This window comes from Fundulus heteroclitus, chromosome 9 (assembly GCF_011125445.2).
Source record: "Fundulus heteroclitus isolate FHET01 chromosome 9, MU-UCD_Fhet_4.1, whole genome shotgun sequence".
Lineage (NCBI taxonomy): Eukaryota > Metazoa > Chordata > Actinopteri > Cyprinodontiformes > Fundulidae > Fundulus > Fundulus heteroclitus.
The window spans coordinates 25,723,068-25,744,108 of NC_046369.1; the positions used below are offsets into that span (position 1 = coordinate 25,723,068).

The 21,041-nt window shown below is 40.5% G+C and overlaps 1 pseudogene; it reads left to right on the forward strand.

The window, feature by feature from the left end:
* The window catches only part of LOC118556474, a 116,190-nt pseudogene that overhangs the window by 85,843 nt on the left and 9,306 nt on the right, over positions 1 to 21,041 (forward strand).

Sequence of the window (21,041 nt, forward strand, 5' to 3'; positions counted from 1 at the left end):
TGCTGGTCCCTTTGTTATCATGGTTCTGATGATGAATAGTGAGTGTTCCTCTAGAGACCTTCTTACCATCAGGCTCTAGTCGTAAAATGTGTCCTGATTTTCCCCCACTAAGGGACAATAAAGGATTTTTCTATTATATTATATTTCTTCATAGGGTTTGCTAGATAATAAAAATATTATGTAAGTTGTCTCACTTATTGCTTTTTGCCACAGAGTGCGTGTAAAAAAGGCTTTAGATAGATGATAACGTGTGTTTATTTCCCATAGATGTCCAGGATGCCGAGCTTTTACAGTTTGTCGTGAATGACTGGCTGACGTTAAACGGGGAACAAGACGAATAATAATTAGTTGAAAGACGGAAGCTGGCGGTGAAAAATCTTGTGCAAGACGATGATCTTGAGAAGCGCGCGTCCTGAAATGCAGCTGCGATTTTTAGCGGACATGTTTGTGGAGGTGCTGGCGTGTGAGGAGGGGTTAAGGCTGTGCAGGTATTGTGCTGATGGTTTGTTTGTGTGCAGCGAGAAAGAAAGAGGGAGATAGCTGTGGCAAACAGGGCAGCTATCAAAAGCCACAGGATGCTTTAGACTGTGTCTTTTCTCTTCCTTTCTTCTTCTTTCTCCTTTTTTTCTCTCATATTTTTCCTCTCTCTCTCTCTCTCTCTCTATCTCCATCCCTCCCTCTCTCGCTGCTCCCTGGCCATGCTGATGATTGACGGCCTGAGGGTTTTAATGGGCGCTGGAGAGCAGGAGCTGAGGTCGGGGTTGTCATGGCAACTAGGAGAAGGGGCCTTTTGCTGCTGCTTCACCTGCAAACTGTGGAGCGACACACACACACACACACACACACACACACACACACACACACACATGCTGGCCACACATATCTCCATGCCAGCACCACCTCTTCCATTCACTCTTCCTCCTCTCCCTAATATCTCTCCATCTCTGCTCGTTTTCAGTTCATCCTCCTTTTCTTTGTCTTTTCTCTTTGTTGCTGCTAATGCTCTCGGAAGCGGCACACAGTTGGTGAACTGTGTGCGCTCCGTGTGTGTGTGTGTGTGTGTGTGTGTGTTTGTATTAATTTCCAGAATTTAGTCCACATTCTCTCATTGGACGTGGGACACCTAGTCTGCCCATGAACCCCAGCCAACATTTACTTATGGGGGCCCACATAGGTAGGTCTGAAACTGGGCCCCTGTTGGTGGTCCTGCTATTTTGCCTGTATCCTTATGATCTAGCATAACTTGTTGTATTAAGGGGACCTATATGGTTCCTTTATGTGTTGTGGAATTTGAATAGCATTTTCTCAAAAACTATTTCAATAGATGCAAAGACCTACGGCTTTCCCCCGCTTGTTTTCCTGATATGGGTTGCAATAATTTCATCCATATGGGTCTAATTCATTTAGTATGCAACCAGCTTGAGCAAAATCCATGTGGGGCCCACATACACACACTGGCTGCAGGCTTATAAATTCAAATAATATGTGCTGTTTAACTATAGACCTGGTTTAACAAATTTAAATATATTAATTATCTTATTAAAACATGTCTTTCAGCATGCAGTAAACTGTTAGAAACTGCTATAAATTCTTTAGAAACCTGATAAGGCACCTACACCACTAGATGTACAGAATCCAATGCTGTTGACAGTAGAAATGCGCCCATTAATGGATAATTTGTGAATGACTCACACAGGAAAAGATTTTTATTTTCAAAGAAATGTAAGCGCCCTTGTACTGACATAGTTAACACCTTGAAACCCCTAGATTGAAATTGTTCTGACTTTTGCTGCAATGTACACTATAGGGTAAATTGGAGGCTATAGTTCTTAAGATTATTACGAAAACATGTCCTACATCTTAATTAAAGAGGTTTTTAATCTAAATTAGTATTTTACCTGGTTAAATAAAGGAATCTATCTGTATATTAAAATGTCGAGTCTGAACAGTTAGCATGTTCCAAGGTCCATTAAGGACTAGGCCACACGTAGTTGGATATCTGGGGAAATGAATAGTCTGCGACAAATAATGCGCCACTGACGTCAGGTGTGCTGCGATTGTTAAAAGCCTGGCTATCTGATAGCATACATTAAAAAAATGTATGCTATCAGAGAGGTGCTGATTTCTACGTTGGTGTTGTGCTTGACTTTTTACAATATGTGTCTCATCACAGCTAATCTACAGCATCTCCAGTCGTTTATTTCCAACTGACTTTACCTTGGTACCACACAGCATTTCCTGTCTTCGCCTCGGTATCAAGACTTCAAAATAAAAGCTTACATGGATCGTTATAAACGTCACAGTTCCAATATGTTGAGGTGCAAAGGAGAAAAGGCGCTTGGAGGTCAGCAGTTTTACATCAACCCTCCTTCCCAATACGGAGGTAGCTACAATGCTGTTCAACATCGCCATCATTTTTAAGGATTCTGATTGGCTGACAAAGGTTTAGCTTTGCGGTACACTGGCATGTTTAAAACAACACTCAGTGGTGAATTTGTACGGGGTTGGTGTGGATGAAAACTTTTCTAAAAACAATGTCTTGTGTACAGTATTTTTTTTTTTTTTTAAAAAGATGTGAGGGAGAAATTTGTTTTTATAAAGACCCAGCTAAGTGTATACAATGCCTAAAAAAAAAAAAACTAAAGAGAGAGGGGAAAAAGTTGTAAGTGAAAACTTCTGAATAAAAAGATAAAAGTTCTTTTATTTTGAAAATCCAGAAGTGTTTTTGTTTACAATGATGGTAGTCCATCACCGTCAACAACATTAAAGCTAACGTAATTGGGCTGATATTAACAAATAATAGATTATAGTCCACATATGTCCCTGACTAATAGATCAAACATACCTTTTAATAAAATAATGCTCATGTAAGCGTTCAGTCTGAGGCGTTCTTACCCGTGCTTTTACCCTCGATAACATCAAAGACGTTGACTTGAGTCTCGGACCTTGTGTCCGTAACATAACTGTCACTCATGTCTAAGACTGAGACTCGGGTCACCATCACATATTCGCTGGCATTTAATTCAGACTCACAAATTGTAGCAGTTCAAATATTCCGCTGCCAAATGGGAAACCAGTTCAAGAAGCTGTGTGATACATCAGTTATTATCCACTCCTTTTGCATAAACAGACAGAATGTCAAAACTGCCTTTATTTTATGGGAACCCAGTTACTTAGGCTGTATCATACTTTAGGAGAGTCATGTGTAGGAAGTGGGGATTCCCACTTCTGCCCCACCAACTTGATTTAGTAGATTTAGACTGATAATAAGAGGATGGAGAATTAAAAACGGAGTTGTTCTCAGTGAAGAATTGTGTATATTGAGTAACTGCTGAAAAAGACTTGTATTGTACAAAGAATTTGTTTAGCATTCAGTAAATACACTCAGAGCTTATAATGGGCCCACACAGATCTACTTAGGTAGCACTGGCAATAAGACACGCCTAAACTGTGCCACAACAAAATACAATAAGTCCTGAGGATAGAGTCCAGCTCAGATTCTGGTTTGGATCGTAGTTACTAGGAATTTAGAGATTATCCATGTGATAGATGTAAAGTGCCTAGATTGGCACTATATTAATGACCTGAATTGGATTTTATTAGATTTGGTAATATCAGTTGTTGTCACGCTTCTCAGAGGACACAAGAAAATCCAGAAATTGCAGCAACTCCTCACATGGGATCATCAGCCTACCATGTTTTTTTTTTCTTCTTCTAAAATCTGCTTTTAAAAAAGCAGAGTTAACTCCTGTTCCCCTTTACTACTTACTCTAGTAGAAACTCTTGACCTCTCCCTCCTCATGTTTCTCCACTGTTGAGTTCAGAAGGAGCTGAAGGAGTTAACAGCATGACCTGAGAGTAATACAGTGGCACCTTTGTTGGGCTGTTCAACACTTTGCAACCTCTTGTCACCTTTCCAGAGGAATCTCAGTTTATTTCTACATCCTCTTCTTCTTCTCATACATGCCTGCTTTCTTTAACATTTTTCCCACTGACTCTAGTCCCACAGAGTCCCACAGAATTACCCCCCCCCCCCCTCTCACCAGTTTTGTTTGTGTCTGGCCCAGTGGCCCCGGGGCCCTCTCAGTTAGCCCCTGTGCCGTGCAGGTCAACCCCAAGGCACGCTGGGATTGTTTGCAGTGGAAGTGAGTGGAGATCTCAGTGGGGTTGGGGGGGGGGGTTCGTATACATTCTGTGGAAACAAGTCCATGATTGATGAAGTAGGAATGGTGACACCATTGTAAAAATGATTCATGGGAGACTTATCCTCATGTTAAAGGTTATGTTTAGGCAACCGAACCTTTGTGGTCTGTGGTAGAGTACCAGACTCTGACTGACAACCCGTCTGAGGGCAACATCAAGGTTTGTCAGAAAACCGTAACGTTCGCATTGAGAGTAAAGGAAACAGTCAACATAGTTTGCCATAAATGTGTCTCTCTGGGTAAACTTTTGTTCTTCTTTGACCCTAACGAAGTTTGAATGTCAGGGTATGACAGGACCGAATGCTGAAGGTCAGTTTTACCATCTCAAGAGACAATCAGAGTAGCGAGTCTGTCCTCTCGTTACTGGTGAGAATCATTATAATTGAGAGACAAGATGAAGGAAGTAGTGCCAGAAGATGGTCGTAACATGTGACTCATTGTGCGTATTCGCTACAACCTTTGATGCATTTATTTGAGATTTTATGCAATAGATCAACTCAGATGCTCCAATGTTGGGTTGAGCAATACTTTAGACCTGTGGCCTTTATGGTCTGATCTTTAAGAGCATACGTCTAACAATATTTCAGATCACTTGTCATTGGGTATTTGTAACTGCGTTGTTTGTTTCTGAATGTGCCAATGAAGTTGGACTTTTTCTCACTTTCTAATAATTTAAGCGATTCCAAGAATATTTTAACACCTTCCCTTTGACACTTTTTGTTGCTGTATTTAACAAGAATACTGAGAAGAAGAAAAAAAAAACATGGTGTTATCTTTTGTGTCTTCTCAGAGTGCGGCCGCTGCTCCCAGTCCAGTGATGGGCAACATGCCACCCAACGATGGGATGCCAGGAGGACCAATGCCCCCTGGCTTCTTTCAAGTAAGAATCTTTCCTGAGATTTCATCTCCCGACCCGCCGTCAGTGTTGCTGTTCATCTCTCGCGCACACACACCCCAAACAGACCCTGCCCCCCTCACTTTGCCTACATTAAGCCCATCCTTCTGTCTCCTCCTCCTTTTTTTAGCCTCTTTAGCCATCCTAATCCCTGTCCAGATGTGTTCCCTCCTCTGTCCTGCCTCTGTCCCATATGTCCATGAGTCGTTGGGTTTTTAACCCCTGGTCTTTTTGCTGATCTTTATTTCTCCATAGAGTTTGCTTCAACACAGTTCATATTGCCAGTATCAATATATGGTGATTGTAGGGGTTTATTTGGGAGGAGGAGAGGAAGCTGTTCCTACTCCTGTTTGTTTCACTAATTCTCCAGTGTGAGATTTTTCTTAAGCTGGTGAGATCATTGATCCACTTTCTAGACCTTTTCTCCTTTGTTTCTAGTATGTGCACTCGTCTACAAGCTTTCTCACTCGCAAATTAAACTTGTAATTGAAAAAAGGTTGGTCAGTCACAGCAAAACACACATAGATGTCATCTGAAGGAATGCTTTTAAATACATAGTACACAATTTTAGTGACACACTTGTTCTATAAGTAGACTAATACAAACCTTTGTCAACGCAAAGTCAACCAGCTGTTGTTTGATGGTTTGTAATTCAAAAACATGGAAAGGAGCAAACTTGTTTCTATTTCATTTTGAAGACGGTAATGTACAAACAATAGAGAGGCAGGCTTCTCTCAACTTTATGTAGAAAACATAATTAATGTGGTGTTTGCAAGCTTCTTCCTTTAGAAACAAATATTCCAAATGCATAAAGTTGTTGTCATGACATAATTAAATTAATAATAATATAAATTGTGGTTTTAATTAAGCTTTTTCAAAATAATATTATGAAATATTTCTAGACGTTTAGAAAATTTGATCATAACGGTCTGTTCAGCTGAATTTATTTGCGCTGATAAAAATCCTGTGGTTGTTTTTGGATCTCAGATTTTTGTAAGCTTTGGCACACTGATGCTGATTTCTGTTTAAGAGCTATAATGAAAAGCAGATATAAGTATAGCATTCAAACCTGTTTCATAACAGACAGAAGGTGAAAGCTTAAAAGGATAAAACAGGAAAACTTGGCGGTACTTTGTTCAGCTTTCCTGTTATCAGCTGAAAGTCATGCTCTTTCTCCCAGCCCAAATTAAATAACAAGTGTTAACAGGTTGTTCTAAGACATTTTCCTTCTATGTGGCCTCTAACTTCCTTTTAAAGAGCTGAGACTGCAACCAGCTAGCTACGAGTCCTCTTCCCTCTGTAACAGCGTCCACACAGAACAGTATTGTTGTCAGCGGGAGCTGGTAGCACTTATGTTGCATTCGCTGGTTCAGAAAGAGAGTGGATATTTGTGTTTTCGGCTTGCCGGTCACCAGTCAGGCCAAATCAAATGGAAAACTGTCTGATTTTGGTCACCAGTGGATTTCATGCTTTACCTTTGTATATATACAGTATGTATACTTCATTCTTTTCATGCATATTCATCCTAAACATGTTGCACAAATTTCCCCTTACTTAATATCTACTGTATGCACAATATTTAATGTGACACTTTAAGAGCTTTCGTCCTTTGTCTTTTTTTGTAGCTGCTGATTGGCAGCCCATCGTGCACTGTGCAGCCTCGTGTGTGCGTGTGCGCGTGCAAATGTTAATGATGTATGAGTTGTGAGCAGGCCGGGGAGAAAAGCTATCTGATGGTGTTGCGTGAGTGACATTGCTTTCCATAAATAGATGCCGCGCGCATGGCAGACAGGCAGATAGACGGGCAGGAGAGTGGGCAGATGGGTACAAGGAAAAAGGGAGAGGGAATGAAAGGATGAATGGATAGATTTACTGGCGTGTTCTTGGCTGCCTTTTCCTCTGTCTGCTTAACTCGGTTATCATAAGCAAAGGTGGCAAAAAAAAAAAAAAGGAATTGAAGTGGAAATGAAAAAGATAAAATGTTCGTTCAAAACATCCATAAACTATGCAGTATGTCTGCGTCTTGTTCACATTACATCATTTCACTGGTGCGTTACACCGTGCTCTCTGCTCCGACAGCCGTTCCCCAGTGAACTAATGGCTGCGGACCAATCCGAAAGTGCAGACTCCTGAGTTTTCTGCAACACATCCATTCATTCAAATGAAGGGGGAAGCAGAGTCTTGCCTCCCACATATTGTGGAGGTTTTCCTCACACTCCCATCGCTCCTCCTCAGCTACTCCACGGATACAGCCGCTTGACTGTGGATGTAGAATTGTGAATGGATTATATGTCGTGAACTGAATTTTGCTGCTGCTTTAGTCATTTCTCAGCTGAACCCTGGGTCAGCTTTCCTCTCCCTCTTCCCCGCGTCTCTCTTTCTGTGTGTCTGCCATCCTTCTCCATGACATTTCCACGCTTCCTCCGTTCCTTCTTGTCTTTGAAATTATTATTTTTTTCTCAGACTGCCTCAGGGACGTGTGCAAACTCACCAGCATCTGTGGGTGTGCTGCTCATGTATGATCTGTCCGTGTGCGCATACTCCAGATATGGGTAGGAATGGTGTGACAATTAACATAGATGACACAAACTCTGTTACCGGCTTTGATCCCGGGTGAAATTAGGAGCCAAAGAAGGGGAAAATGAGTTGGGTAAATGATTAAGGATGTCCATGTAAAAAAGAAATGTAGAAATTTCTTGAACCTTGATTTATGGTTAATCTTTTATGGATGCTGTCCCTTTGACAATAACCTAAAACCTTTCCTACTGAGGTAGGTGGTGCGCACCTGAAGACCTGTAGTTGTCCACATGATAAATCTAACAATTACAGGATTCAGAATCATTGAGAAAGGTTGTGGGATTATTGTGGGAGTTGTAAAATGAAATATAATATTTGTATTTCAAGACTTCATTTCCATCCTGCTGTTTAATCCATGCATCCATACACATGTGTATTGATGATATAAACATTCACCAAAAAAATTAAGAACTCTGGATGTTACAATCAGGAAAGATACAAAATTTCCTCAATCAAAACCTTGCATTTAAACTTAAATGTACTTACTATAATTTCAGAAAAACAACTTGAAACACCCAGCAGCCTGTTGGTGGTTATCAAAGAAAAAGAAAAATTATTCAACACTGCTTATGTCGTACTTGTAGGGCTGAGGATAAAGCTAAAAGGGAGCCTTTGTTTAGAGAGGAAAACAGGGGAATTATTAGCAAAGTATACATTTGGACTGACATCCTCCTCTCAGTCAAGGACCATTCCTGCTGCATCATGGCCCTCTGGGGAGGACAAGAAAAAAGTGCAGAGGCCAGGAGATGATAGGGGGTTTGAGGGGTGGCAAAGTTAATAAAAGGCAAGAGGAAAAAAGTGGCAGAGGACACTCAGGTCTTAAGACTTTAAACAAAAGAAAGAAACAAAACAAAATATAAGCTGTGCTTTCTAGATACAGACTATTGTCCAAAAGTGCTGCATTATCTCTTATTTCATTCTACTTTCCAACGAAGGAAAAACCAAATTTTTGTTTGGATTCCTCATTTTCGCTGCCAAATGAATTAAATGTATCTTAAAAGAGGCTAGTATTCGACTGCCCTAGATATTATATATATATATATATATATATATATATATATATATATATATATATATATATATATATATATATATATATATATATAAAGAAACAAGAAACTTTTTTTCTGTCTGTCTGACATTAGACTAAATGTTTGCTGTGTTTGGGTCACCAAAATCTTTCCTATTCCCCAATTGCCAGAGTGATGGGGGAAGACTATTTTTATTACTTTCCCTCAAATTTAGAACAAATGTTGGGTATTTTCAAAACAGTGTATGCAAAAATTTGGTTTCAGTTATAGATGTTTAGGCCAGACAAGTCTTTTGCCACATTTAACTAATTTTAGGTACTTGTGCTGTCAGGCACAGAAAATGTGTAACCCCTGAAGTCCAAACCCTTGAAAAAGCTTGAAGCATTGTTGCTCAAAACCACTTTAAGGATATTGAAAGAAGGTTTGGCTGCTTGGAAGCAAATTATAAAGAAATGAGGGTCATTTGCAATTTTTGCACAGAAATTTATTTTCCCTTTAAAGCTGCAGATATTTTTTCCATGACCTGGTTCCACAGTCTTCTAGTGAGACGTCCTGATCAGTTAACAAAACAATATTTTCCACGAAACCTGTACATCTGTTAATAAAATGTACTTTTTTTTCTACTTAACTACAGCAAAATCAGTCACTGATATTAACTTGAAAACGTTCAGCTGTTAAAAACCACAACAACAGGATGTACTTTGATTTTTTTTTTTATGTGAGCATAAGGACCCAAGCTGTTTAAAAACAAGTTCAGGAACTTGTTCAAAGCGAGATATTTGAGGAGCACTTCTGAGATTCATGTTCTCTGAAAGAGCATCGTTAAATGTAAAGGTCGTAGGCTAAGTCTCAGTATTTGTTTAAAGCCATTGTTGCTTCTCTACTGGAAGACTCTTTGTTTAAATCCTGGATGTTTCTTGAACTTTAAATTTACCTTACCTTAAGTGAAATATAACAATGTTTAAACTCTTTCATCCATTGACAAAGGATTTAACCAGCACTCACAAACTGAATTTAAATACTCCTTATTTTACCTCAACTGAAAGAGCACTTGGAGTCATAATCTTAAAAAGGACAAATGCTTGAGGATCAACGATAAGAGCTCGCTGCCATGTCTTCTCCCTGCTGCCTGAAATAAAGCCGTCAAGAAGAAGGACCATCCTTTAGTCTTATCAGCTGTGCTTATCCTTGAGAAGACAGCAACAAAAATGACACCTAATGATTCTCTGAATGACAAAGTCCTAGAAATAAAAGTACCACTCGTCTAGCCGAAGTTTGTCTCTTTCAGTGTTTGCTGTTGCTTCTCTCGATAGCTCAGAGCCGCTGATAACAGCCACTGCAGTTAAACTGTGTTTTGACTGTAGTCTCTGTCTCCCACTGTGCATGTGTCATCCCTATCAGTGCAGTGTGTCCGACGCGCTGCGGTTTATCAGCTTGGAGACAGGTGTAGGAAATCTCTCCATACGCACACAGATGCACTCCCCCCACATGGGTTGGTGAAACTTTAGGTGCTCAGAGCGCTCCAAAAGGTATCGCCGCTGGAAAATTGGAAATTCTGCTACGATCTTTAATTTCTGGTAGCCATAGCAAATTGCTTGTTTTATATAAAGACAGGAGTGTGTGGTACCCAGCAAATGTCCTGGCCTGAATCTCATGGTGAAACTATGGAAACTATGCAATTATATGCAGGATCTGACTTCTGCAAAGCCAGTAATGATTGATAGGTGCCTGTCTTGTCTAATATCAGAAGCAATCTTCTTGGTTTGTTGAAAATGCTTTTAAATCTGAATCTGCCAGGCATATAAATAGTTTTGGGCTTAACTGTATATATTTTTGCTTAAGTTGTCAACAGTTCGTTAAGTTAGATTTCCAAAAATGAATTAACTGTTTAGCATGGCTGCATTCAAACGGGTGCATTCAGGAGTGGTGTGAACTCTTACTGTGTCTTAAATTCAGATATAAATATATGGTTCAAAACTTGAAGAAAAAAAGCCCATTTTGTGAAACCTCAACTCCAGCCAAGTATATAAGTTAGGAGTGTTATTTATGATACAACTTCTTTTCCTTTAGTCCAATTGTGTTGAAATAAAGGATGTAAAACGAATATTGTGCTAAAGAGTTGCTAAGAGCAAGTGTTGTTTTTTTTTACCCAGCAATGTCAGGGCTTGTTTTCTTTTGTTATGTACTGATTGCCTGACAAACAAGCACCAAATTAAATTTACTATACATAGACTATGAGTGTCCTCTAGTCATCAAAAATTTGCTGAATTGATCAGAAACTGATGTCAGACTGCCACCAGATTGAGCTGCTTCAGGCATTCTGTATTATTCAATTATAAATCTTCTTCAGTGCAGACAAAGTATCTGCATACAATAGCACAAGATTAAGTAATGTGGTTGAATCATTGGCTCACCATTTTTGCAGCACTGATTAATTCAACAGCAGTGGGATAAGCAGTGGGATGTCCTTCCTTAACTCATGTCAGAGAATTTCTGAATGTCCAAAGTAATTTAGTTGGAACCTAAATTATTATCATGAAGCTAACTGTAGAAATATGAAACAACCTTGATCTTAACTTTGGACAAATTTCAGCTACTGACCAAAGATAAATTTGCCAGTTCTAGTTGTCTGCAGGTCCTAGTTGTCTGCTCCCTGTGCAAGCAGGCTCTTCTGGAAAGGCACTATGGAAACAAGAACAAGAGGAAAAACTATGAGACTTTGCTGCTTTCTGTCCATCATTATAAATGTCTAGCTGAAATAATGGCATAGACATTCTTCCTCATTTAAGATAGTAGAGGTTATGTCAACAGACGTTGTGCCTTATAAAGATTTTAATTGAATTAAGACTTGGGATGTTCAATGGGTAAGTATTAAGTGCATCCTGTTTATGCAACCACAGAAAATGAATGGGAAATATAGATTGCACAGACTAGATTTCTAACCCTATATTATGATGCTAACAAGCAAACTGACAAACGTCTCCTACAAACACTGAAGTTTTTGGAAACAGGATCAACAGCTAAAAAATTTAGCCTGTGTAAACGACAAACTAGTTAATGCGAATGGTGAGTAAGAACTACATTAGACTGTTTTTCTTCTTATAGTCCTTAAAGTGCACAAACGCGATCCTGTTTTTATTAACGCAAAACCTGCTTGCACTGGCTGGATGCAGAGTTTTTGTATGCCACCATTGCCACATTTATTTGATAATGAGAGCCAACATAGCCTTCAAGAGTCCAAAGACCCATCTGCATTAAACCTCTTGTTATGTAAAGTAGTTTGAAAAATAAACTTTATAAAGGAGAGTAAATTATTAGGTTCATCGGTGTATTTGATGTCCAGCTGCAGAATCGATGAATTAGACAACTCCAGCGTGAATACTGCTTAACACCTCTGCAGAGTAGCGCTTATATAAATCATTTTGGTGCCATCCTGACGCGTTTAAATGTCTGTCACCATTGCACGTCTCTCCTTGGGGATAAAAGTCCCTCCTCCTGCACCGGCGGGGTGGCGTATTCCTGTCTGTGGTATATACCATGAGCAAGCAGGAGACCTAAAGCTACCACCGCTGCTCTCTCTGGAATGTTAGCAAGGAATGACAATGAGAGTGCATTCAGTGTGTGTGTGTGTGTGTGTGTGTGTGTGTGTGTGTGTGTGTGTGTGTGTGTGTGTGTGTGTGTGTGGTGCTGTTCCTCCTGGCTTTGTTTGTTGTGTTCAATGATGCAGGCTGCTTTGTGTTCTCTGTCCTCGTGTATTTGTGTGTGTGTGTGTGTGTGTGTGTGTGTGTGTGTGTGTGTGTGTGTGTGTGTGTGTGTGTGTGTGTGTGTGTGTGTGTGTGAGAGAGAGAGAGAGAGAGAGAGAGAGAGAGAGAGAGAGAGAGAGAGAGAGAGAGAGAGAGAGAGAAAGAGAGAGAGAGAGCAGTGGTTTGAAGGCAGCTACACACTGCCCTCTAGTGTTCACTGCTTTACACAGAAAGGGAAAGAAGCTGGTGTTCTTCCATCTCTTCCTCCCACTCCTCTCTCTGTTAGTGGTCCATCAGGGGCAGTGGTGTGGGTCTTCCTTAAGCCGAAATGGGTGGTGGGGAGGCGAGGGTGGCTTGTGTTGATGGGTTTGTGGTGCTGTGCCAAGCTGTTATCTCCTTAGCCGGGTAGAAAATGATTTTATTAATTGCTTCATTTAACGCTCCCCGTGTCCCCCTCCTTCTTCCCCTCTGTTACGCAAACACACAAATAACATCACACAAGGGCTCGCGTGCTTGCACACACACACACGCGCGCGCGCGCAGGAGAAAAGAGACTTTTAAAAGTCGCCCCGCGTCCACCTCTGCAACGACTGAAATGTTCTCTCTCGGCGCGTCTCAGTGGGGACCTGTGGAGGGAACAGTACGGCTGTAAAGGCCATATGCTGGCCCATTCACATGTAATAGCAGGAAAATCTGGGGAGGCTCAGCCAAAGGAGCTCCACTCCATTATGGCACATTATACAGCAGAACAAGAGAGGAGATCTGTGCATGTTCGGGTCTGTTCCTATCTGGGAAAGCGTGTGGGACTAAAGTGAAAGGGCCAAAGAATGTAAATAAAACACGAAAAGATAATATTCAGTGCACTAGTTTATCTTTCATTAAAAAAAATATGTTTTCAAAAAGCACAGCAAAGGAAAAATGTTGCCTACTCTAATGTGTGTGTCTTTGGGTCGATAACATCAAGAGGTGCATGAATCAAGCTGGTCAGCGGAGATTTGTTAAGGTTGCTCGTCCAGATTAGGGTGGACAAGCAACTTTTGGCGAATTCTGCCCATAAGGTTCTGAAGCGTTTGAGCTGGAAGTGCTTCAGCCTTTATGAGTTGGATGTTTCAATAGATTCTGAAGCCCAGTTTGACAGTGACAATGACAAACATTGCCTTCTAGGCTTCTAGTCTAGATGAGGCTGTTTATATCACTGTTTAAACTTTGCCACTCCCAAAATGAGTAAATAACAATCACCTTAAATAGAGCAAACTTTTTTCAGCACAGCTGAACTGCAAGCAGCCAAAAACCATAGTCGTTTAACTTATTGAACTACTATGGTTTTTATTAACTTCTCTCTTTCTAACTCTAGAGTTTTTTCCCCTCTTATAGTCCCCACTGGTCCTCTTCATAAGCTTAGGTTATTGTTGCTAAAATTCATTGACATCTTACATGAGCAGCAGTCGTATACTTTCTAAAAAAACACTACTGAGTAAAGAATAAAATGCTAATAAGGAGGGTAAAAAAATCAACAAAAACCTTCAAAAGAGCTCTGATTCTATCTTGATTGAACACTAATTCACATAGCAAAATGGCAAAACATGTTCCGCAAGTGATGAACTATATCTAAAAGGAGTTTCACTGCTTTAACAGCAAAGTCTGGCCTGCAGCTTTAAAGCCAGCGCGATTCGGATTAGGTCAAGTTTGTCGCCGGCGTAGGGGGCACGGCGTGCTGTGCTCGTGTTTACTGTCAAGGATGAGTAAAGCCACCGCGACGTCCTACTAAGTGACTAAAACTCAGCTGTGCGTGCGCGCCTGTGTGCAGAGGAGAACCAGACTGCTGCAGCTGGGTCAGTGCAGTCGGCGGACCCCCGCGGGGCTCCTTGTTAGACACACACACACACACACACACACGCAGGCTGGCTTGGCAACAACAATAACCTCTGAGGTCAGTCGGAGCCAGCGCTGCATTAGCCTCAGTGTGAACCTGCTGAGAGACATAGCGAGCCAGTACAGCTGGTGTTAACCATCCAAAGCACACACACACACACACACACACACACACACACACACACACACACACATATGGTCACAGGGAGCAGCAGAGAAAAAACACTGGCTCTGATACAAATGTCAGACTTGTGCCAACACATCCAGAATGCGCTATATGTACGACTAAGTAAACATTTCCAGAGCGTCGGATAAATAATTGACAAGCAGCACATTGTGTGGCTTGTTAAGAAGTGGCTTTAGTGACGACTTGACTGCTTCTCAGATAAGCCTCTCTCACGGCGAGGAGATAAACAGAATTAATGCATAAAGAAAAGTGTTTTCCGAAGGATGGGAAGCGTGTCTCTCAGCGGCCGTGCATCCGATCTTAACGCCGCCGTCGACCTCAGGAGGAGCGCGGTGAGACGTCACCTGTTTCAGGCTGTCAGTCAGTCAGGCGCGTTCGTTTTCCCGCTGCAGCGTCACCCACAGGTTCCCCGGTGCTCGGCTCCCCCGGCCGCGCCGGCAGGGCACTAACTCTGGACGGGAGGATCCACGGGTGGTCTGGGAAGGTGAGAGGAGAGGGTTGCAGCAAGCCAAAGGAGTGCGTCTCATTTTATATAGGAAAAAAGTAAGGAGGTAAACTTTTCTGGAAAGTTCTGCATGAAAGTACCAAAGGTCCCTCGGAAACAGGGCCGTTAAGTGTAGCTATTGTGTTCAAGATGTTTGAATGACACCTTCAGCAACTCTGAAGTTACGCCCAAAAAAAAATGCAACATCCAGACTAATAAGTGTTAACCAGTTAAAAATCACTATCTGCCTCCAATAAGGTGTTTTTCTAAACACAACATGCGGCGTCATAGGGCTGTACAACGTACCGCTATAAACATCTGCTTGTTTGTTCGTTCATCCATAAGTGTGTGCATTGATGGTATAAAAATGACCTCCTTTACATGCATGCGTATCTGTTTTCCGTCCTTTATCTGGCATTTGCAGGTTTGGTATTCAAAGCCTGGCCACTGTAGAAATGTCTCCTGTAAGTTAACTGTGAGTGTTTTTATTTATATTACATACAGAAATGAGTGTAAGCGAATTTTATGCAGGGAATCGTCTAATCCTTCACCTTCTCCTTTTGCTTTTAGATAAACTCATTGTATTTAGCACACTCAGCATGGAGGAGAAAAAGATCCTGATGTTCCTTTAAGGAAAATCTTGTACACTCCCCCATTCCCCCCCACCACCCCTCCCTTGGTGTTGCGCTTATATTTAAACACACCTGTAATCCTACCTTATAGCAGAGGAGAAAGTTCACACTGATGTACCGTACAGCATCTCTTTTTGTAGCTGCCTTTTTTCTTAGACTTACTATAAAAAGTCCATTCAGTCTCTAAATACAAAGTGGAAGTGGGTTTTTTTCTCAGCGGTTGTGTCTTCGGTGCAGTTTTGCTGAATGATTTGGACATTTGGGACTTCTTTCTAAAATAAAAACGGACCCACAAAAATAAGCTTAGGCTGGCACATGATTCTGTATTTGAACGATTATTAAGTAAATCTCAGTTTGAAATTGGCTAAATTAATAGCAAGTTAGAATATGGACTGAATCCTCCTTTAGCCACAATACTGTAGCTGAACACTGATTACAGCATTCCCCATGAATTGATCTGACCTCATCCCGCTCATTAATAATTCCTGTTCATCAGAATTACTCTGGTCTTTTGTAAATGTCAGTGACAAATCTTGTTATGCACACTCCCTGTTGGGCTAATAGGTTAGATATAATAGTTGTCTGGTAATTATAGGCTGCATATGTAAATTGGACATGCCGTGGCTATGGGGGCTGAAACTAATTCACAACTATGGAGCTAATTTTGCTGAGGAATCATTCAAATCTTTTCTGTACGCTATTTCATTAAAGCTGTATGTAGATCCCAACAGCAAACGGTTAATTTGCCTTTAATTTTACCTCTTCATTTGTGCTTAGTGGCTTTTTATTTGTCAGTTGTTATAATATGATATGTATTCAATCTTAAGCTTGTTTTGGTTTACTTTTGTTGGGTTCGTCTATCTTTTTTAATTATTTCCAAGTGAGAAATCAACAAACAAATCATGAAAAGTAGCATAACTATTTCTATTAATTTGACTAATAGTTTTATATATTTTTAGTGTTACAAAACATCTTGGAATGGGGAGATGTTTGTGCTCATAAATGTTCAAATAAGGAATTTATTTAGTAGCATGGTGGGTTGATACCAACTTCTCAGGGCTCAGTTTATGATCTGTGGGTTTTGTGATTATTTGGTGTGTTGTCTCAGATTTTGATGTTATGTTTTATAAGGGATAGTCAGCCTTGTGGTTAGGGTGGGGAACGTGCACCTTAGTGTCTACCATGAAATAAAGTGCAAATAAGCAGTTTATTTCTGCACCTACCTCTACAATATGTTCATTTGCACGGCCACCACATTGGATGGTAAAGTTGAAGTTGGAAAGAAACGGATTGGGAAAAGTCCACAACAGACTTCTGGATGGGGATTGTATGAGGCACCATTCCTGGTTTTACCGTAGAAGCTTGGCTCTGCAATAAATGTAATCTGCATTGGAGCTGACTGCCGTGTTGCTTTGCAGTTTATTCACAATGATAAATAACTTACTGTTTTAAACGTGGAAACACTCTATGGATGTCAGCAGAATGAGGGTGACTGGGTTTGCTTAATCCCTTCATTCAGGACCAAAGCCCATCTTCTGTCTATGTTAGTGGGGATGTGAACACAGATATTTTGGACAGGGGCTCATTGTTTGAAATAGTTTTGTCAAGATACTGGTCTGATACTTGTCAAGCAAAGTGCTTCTGCCTGCAGACAGCTCTACCTACCAACAGTGAAGCCTGGCTAACCATCTCAGAGCTGGATCATTGCTTTGGTACAGCGGATGCTCTTGCGTCCCTGAAAGGTATGAGTGTTTTGTACGGGGCTGCGATGGCTGATCATACACCTCTTGCACTAACACTAAACATGAACCACTTGCCAGCAGTGATTAGAAATAGAAATAATAGAACTTCAGAAAATCTCGAGTGGGCCTCCCCTTGCAAAGGATGACCTCATAGCTTATTCTAATTATACAGAGATAACACTGTGCAATATTCAAATACCGAAGGATATGGTTTTGTGTAGGGATGTTGAGGGTACAATGGTAGGGCACCAATCAGCTCTCTCCTCTATGTTTAATGACACAGTGAATACAATGAATGCAGCAAGTAAAGCTTTTACAAGTGTAAAGAAAATAGATGTGTTTAGGCCTGTAAGGCTGCTTGGACTGTTGCAGGTAGACCTAGGTAGGGACCCTTGTTAGAGCAATAGAAGGTCACTAATGTACAATTTAAATATGCTATTCAGTTTATTGAGAAGAATGAGAAAATGCTGAGGGATGATGCTATGGCTGAGAATCTGCTTTGTGACAATGTTAACGATTTCTGGAAGGAAGTAAAACATTTTTTGAATATGTACAAGTTGACCCAATCCTGCACTACAGAAGGAGTTTTAGGCTCAGACAGTATTTCTGTGCCATGGCATTACAGTACTTTTATTTAACTGTGTCCAAAGTGTTGTGTATAATGTGGACAGATGGTTGAATATGACCGCTCAATGATGAAGGATGATGTCGCATGAGGTGTATCAGGCAATACACATGCTGGCTGACAACAAAGAGTGTGGGCGAGGAGAGCTGAAAACCCTAAACTTGATTGTGCAAAGCTTGCTCCTCTTCTTGCCATCTGCTTCGCAGGTTATATGTGCCACGGTTTGTTACCAGTCGATGTTGTCCATCCTGCTAGTTCCGGCTATCAAGGACAAAACTGGTAAAGTGGGCAGCTTGAAGAACTACGGGCCTGAGCAATATGTCAAAAGTACTAAAAATAATCTTGCAATTTAGGATAAACAATTTGATCAACTCTCTGAAATGAAGCCTAATTTCAGCACTGACCTTTGTATGTTGCATGTTTTTGCTTAAACAGTGAAAAGAATGCAAAGAAGAGCTCTTGATCGTGTGAATCACAGTAAGCTGTTTTTTAAACTGAGTCATAGACGCATAGACCTCTTTAAATTGTGAGACTCCTGGCTTGGTGGTATGCCCACCAGACTATACAGGTAAAATGGGTTCTTAGTGTTTCATCTGATGATGTGTCAAGAAATTTAGGCAGATTTTTTGCAAAGCGTGCATTGTGGCTTGTGTTGATGACATAGGAGGTGACGTTTGAAGCCTCGAGTGCCAGCCGTACCACATGACTGCTTCAAGATCTGAGTCGCCAGGTAGTGCATGATTTAAAGGGCCAGCTAAACGCTGCTTATCCCCCCCGTCACATCTCCTTGTCTTAGGATCATTTGTGATATATTTAAGTGTTATTTTTAGCTTTGAAATCAGTAAAAAAAAAAAGAGGAGAATGTTGGAAGAGGCATAAAAATGTTAATCCCCACAACCCGCTGTCACTCTGTGCCCTGTTAAAGGACATATTGACACACGTTGTGACCGGTATGATTGGGTGTTTTCCGGTGGTCTAGTGGTTAAACTCTGCCACTTTCATTGCTGGGTCATGGGTTTGGCTCCTGCTCAAGTATACAATTAAATTTTTTTTTTTTTAGCTTGAACTAAAGATTTCTTCAACTCGATGAGGCTTTACTTCATCCCTTATTTGTTTCCACTTCCCTTTTCAAATCAGTTATTGTATCATAAAGACCGATTAAGATCATAGCAAGATCATAGTCAGAATTTGCTCATTCAGTTTAAAACTTCTCACATCGAATTCATATTAAATCACCACTCTGTCTCTTATGCATTTATTGTCCACTTGATGGCACAGCAGAGCAAATTGAACCATCGTCCTTATGCCTGTTTTGTTGGAGATCTTTTAGTCAGTCTATGTTACGTACGCAGATGATATTGTGGTTTTAAGTCCATCAAGTGTGCGCTGTAGAGCATGATATCAAATGCCTATAAGAGTGCTGTTATAATCTTTTGAACTAAAAAGGTAAAACTAAATACATTAAAATTCCATAATTCAATAATTCAAACTGTCCGATGATATAGCTGGTGTCACCAAATAAATGACATATCTTGGTCATTTTAATACAGAACACCAGTCCCTGGTATGAGCGCGTATATGTGCTGGATGGATGGATAACGATGATATTAGTGGGCAGTAGGCAGTGTGCTGTAGGGCAAACATTATCTCACTTAAATTTAGTTTGTGCTTGAATGAGGTAAAATCTGACTATAAAAGATGTCAGGTTGCAACGATGTATTAAAAGTACTTCTGAAAAGATTGAGATGGTGCGGTGCAAGCGAACTGTTTGTGACATCAGGAGTCAGCACTCTGCAGGCTGTGCTTAGAAACCTCATGTCTAAGTTTCTGTCTGTCTGTCTGATTTACATATTAATTTCAGTTTACTCCTAAAACAGTCACATTCCTCTGCCTCACATATACTCAGTATTATGATCTTTTTTTTTTTTTTATTTTAAAGATGACTATTTATAACGTTGAGATGTTGGCTCTAACCTTCATACGAGCTGAACCAAAAGCTATAGTCTCTCTGAGCTCTTCAGGTTCTGGTTGGTAATGAACTTTACGTTTGTCTTGTTGTTCTATGGGTTTGTGGAAAAATTGTCAGTTGTCTTGTCATTGCAGTTGGCCTGTTTTACAGCTGACATTTTGTTTTGATATAGACAATCAAAGTGCGATTACATAACAAGGGGCTGCAATGGTCTCCGAGGAAATTCTGCTTCTACTAGACAACCAAAGGTGTAGAAGTTGAATACAGTCTTTGTTGTTTCAGGATGTCTGTTGATATCTTTGTGTAAATGGCATCCTCGGTGTTGAATGGTTGTGGTCCTGCAAATATGTTGCCTTATTAAATTTCAAAAGCCTGTAAATAGTGATATAAAGGACGTTTCAGCTCGCATTCACTGTGCTGGATTGCACATAAATACATTACAGGCAAAGTGGTTGTATGGGCTTGATCTGAGGCATACATTTCTCTCCCATAGCATGAACCCTTTAGGCTTTTTGAAGCCCCCCCCCCCCCCCCACACACACACACACACACACACTTTTGTCACATGAAAAAAGTATAAACTTAAATTTTCTTTTTGTTTGTTAGTTTTTAGATTTGATGTGATAGGCAAACACAAGGTAGGGCAAACTATTGTACAGCAAAAAATAAGATTTAGATTTTCAAATCTAAAAACCTGTAAAATGTTCCCTTCACTTGTACTGACCCCACTTTTTTTCTGATCCCCCAAAATAAAATCAACTGCAACCAATTATCTTCCCAAGGCGCCTACTTGTAAATAAAGTCCAGTTGTGTTTGATTTCAGTATAAATCCAGCTGTTCTCTGACAGTTCCTCTTTAGTTGTAAAGAGAAACACAGTCTCAATGAGACTGCCTGTATAGACAAAGGTTTAATAATATAAAAACAGTGAATAAACACCAATGACGACCACGGAGCACAGTTGATAAGTTAGGGCTAAAGTTTTCAAGAAGTTTAAAGCAGCGTTTGGATGTGAAACAGCACATGAACACCTGATGGAGCTCCGTTTAATCCATTGTCTGAAAAAGGAAAGAGTATGGCCGTC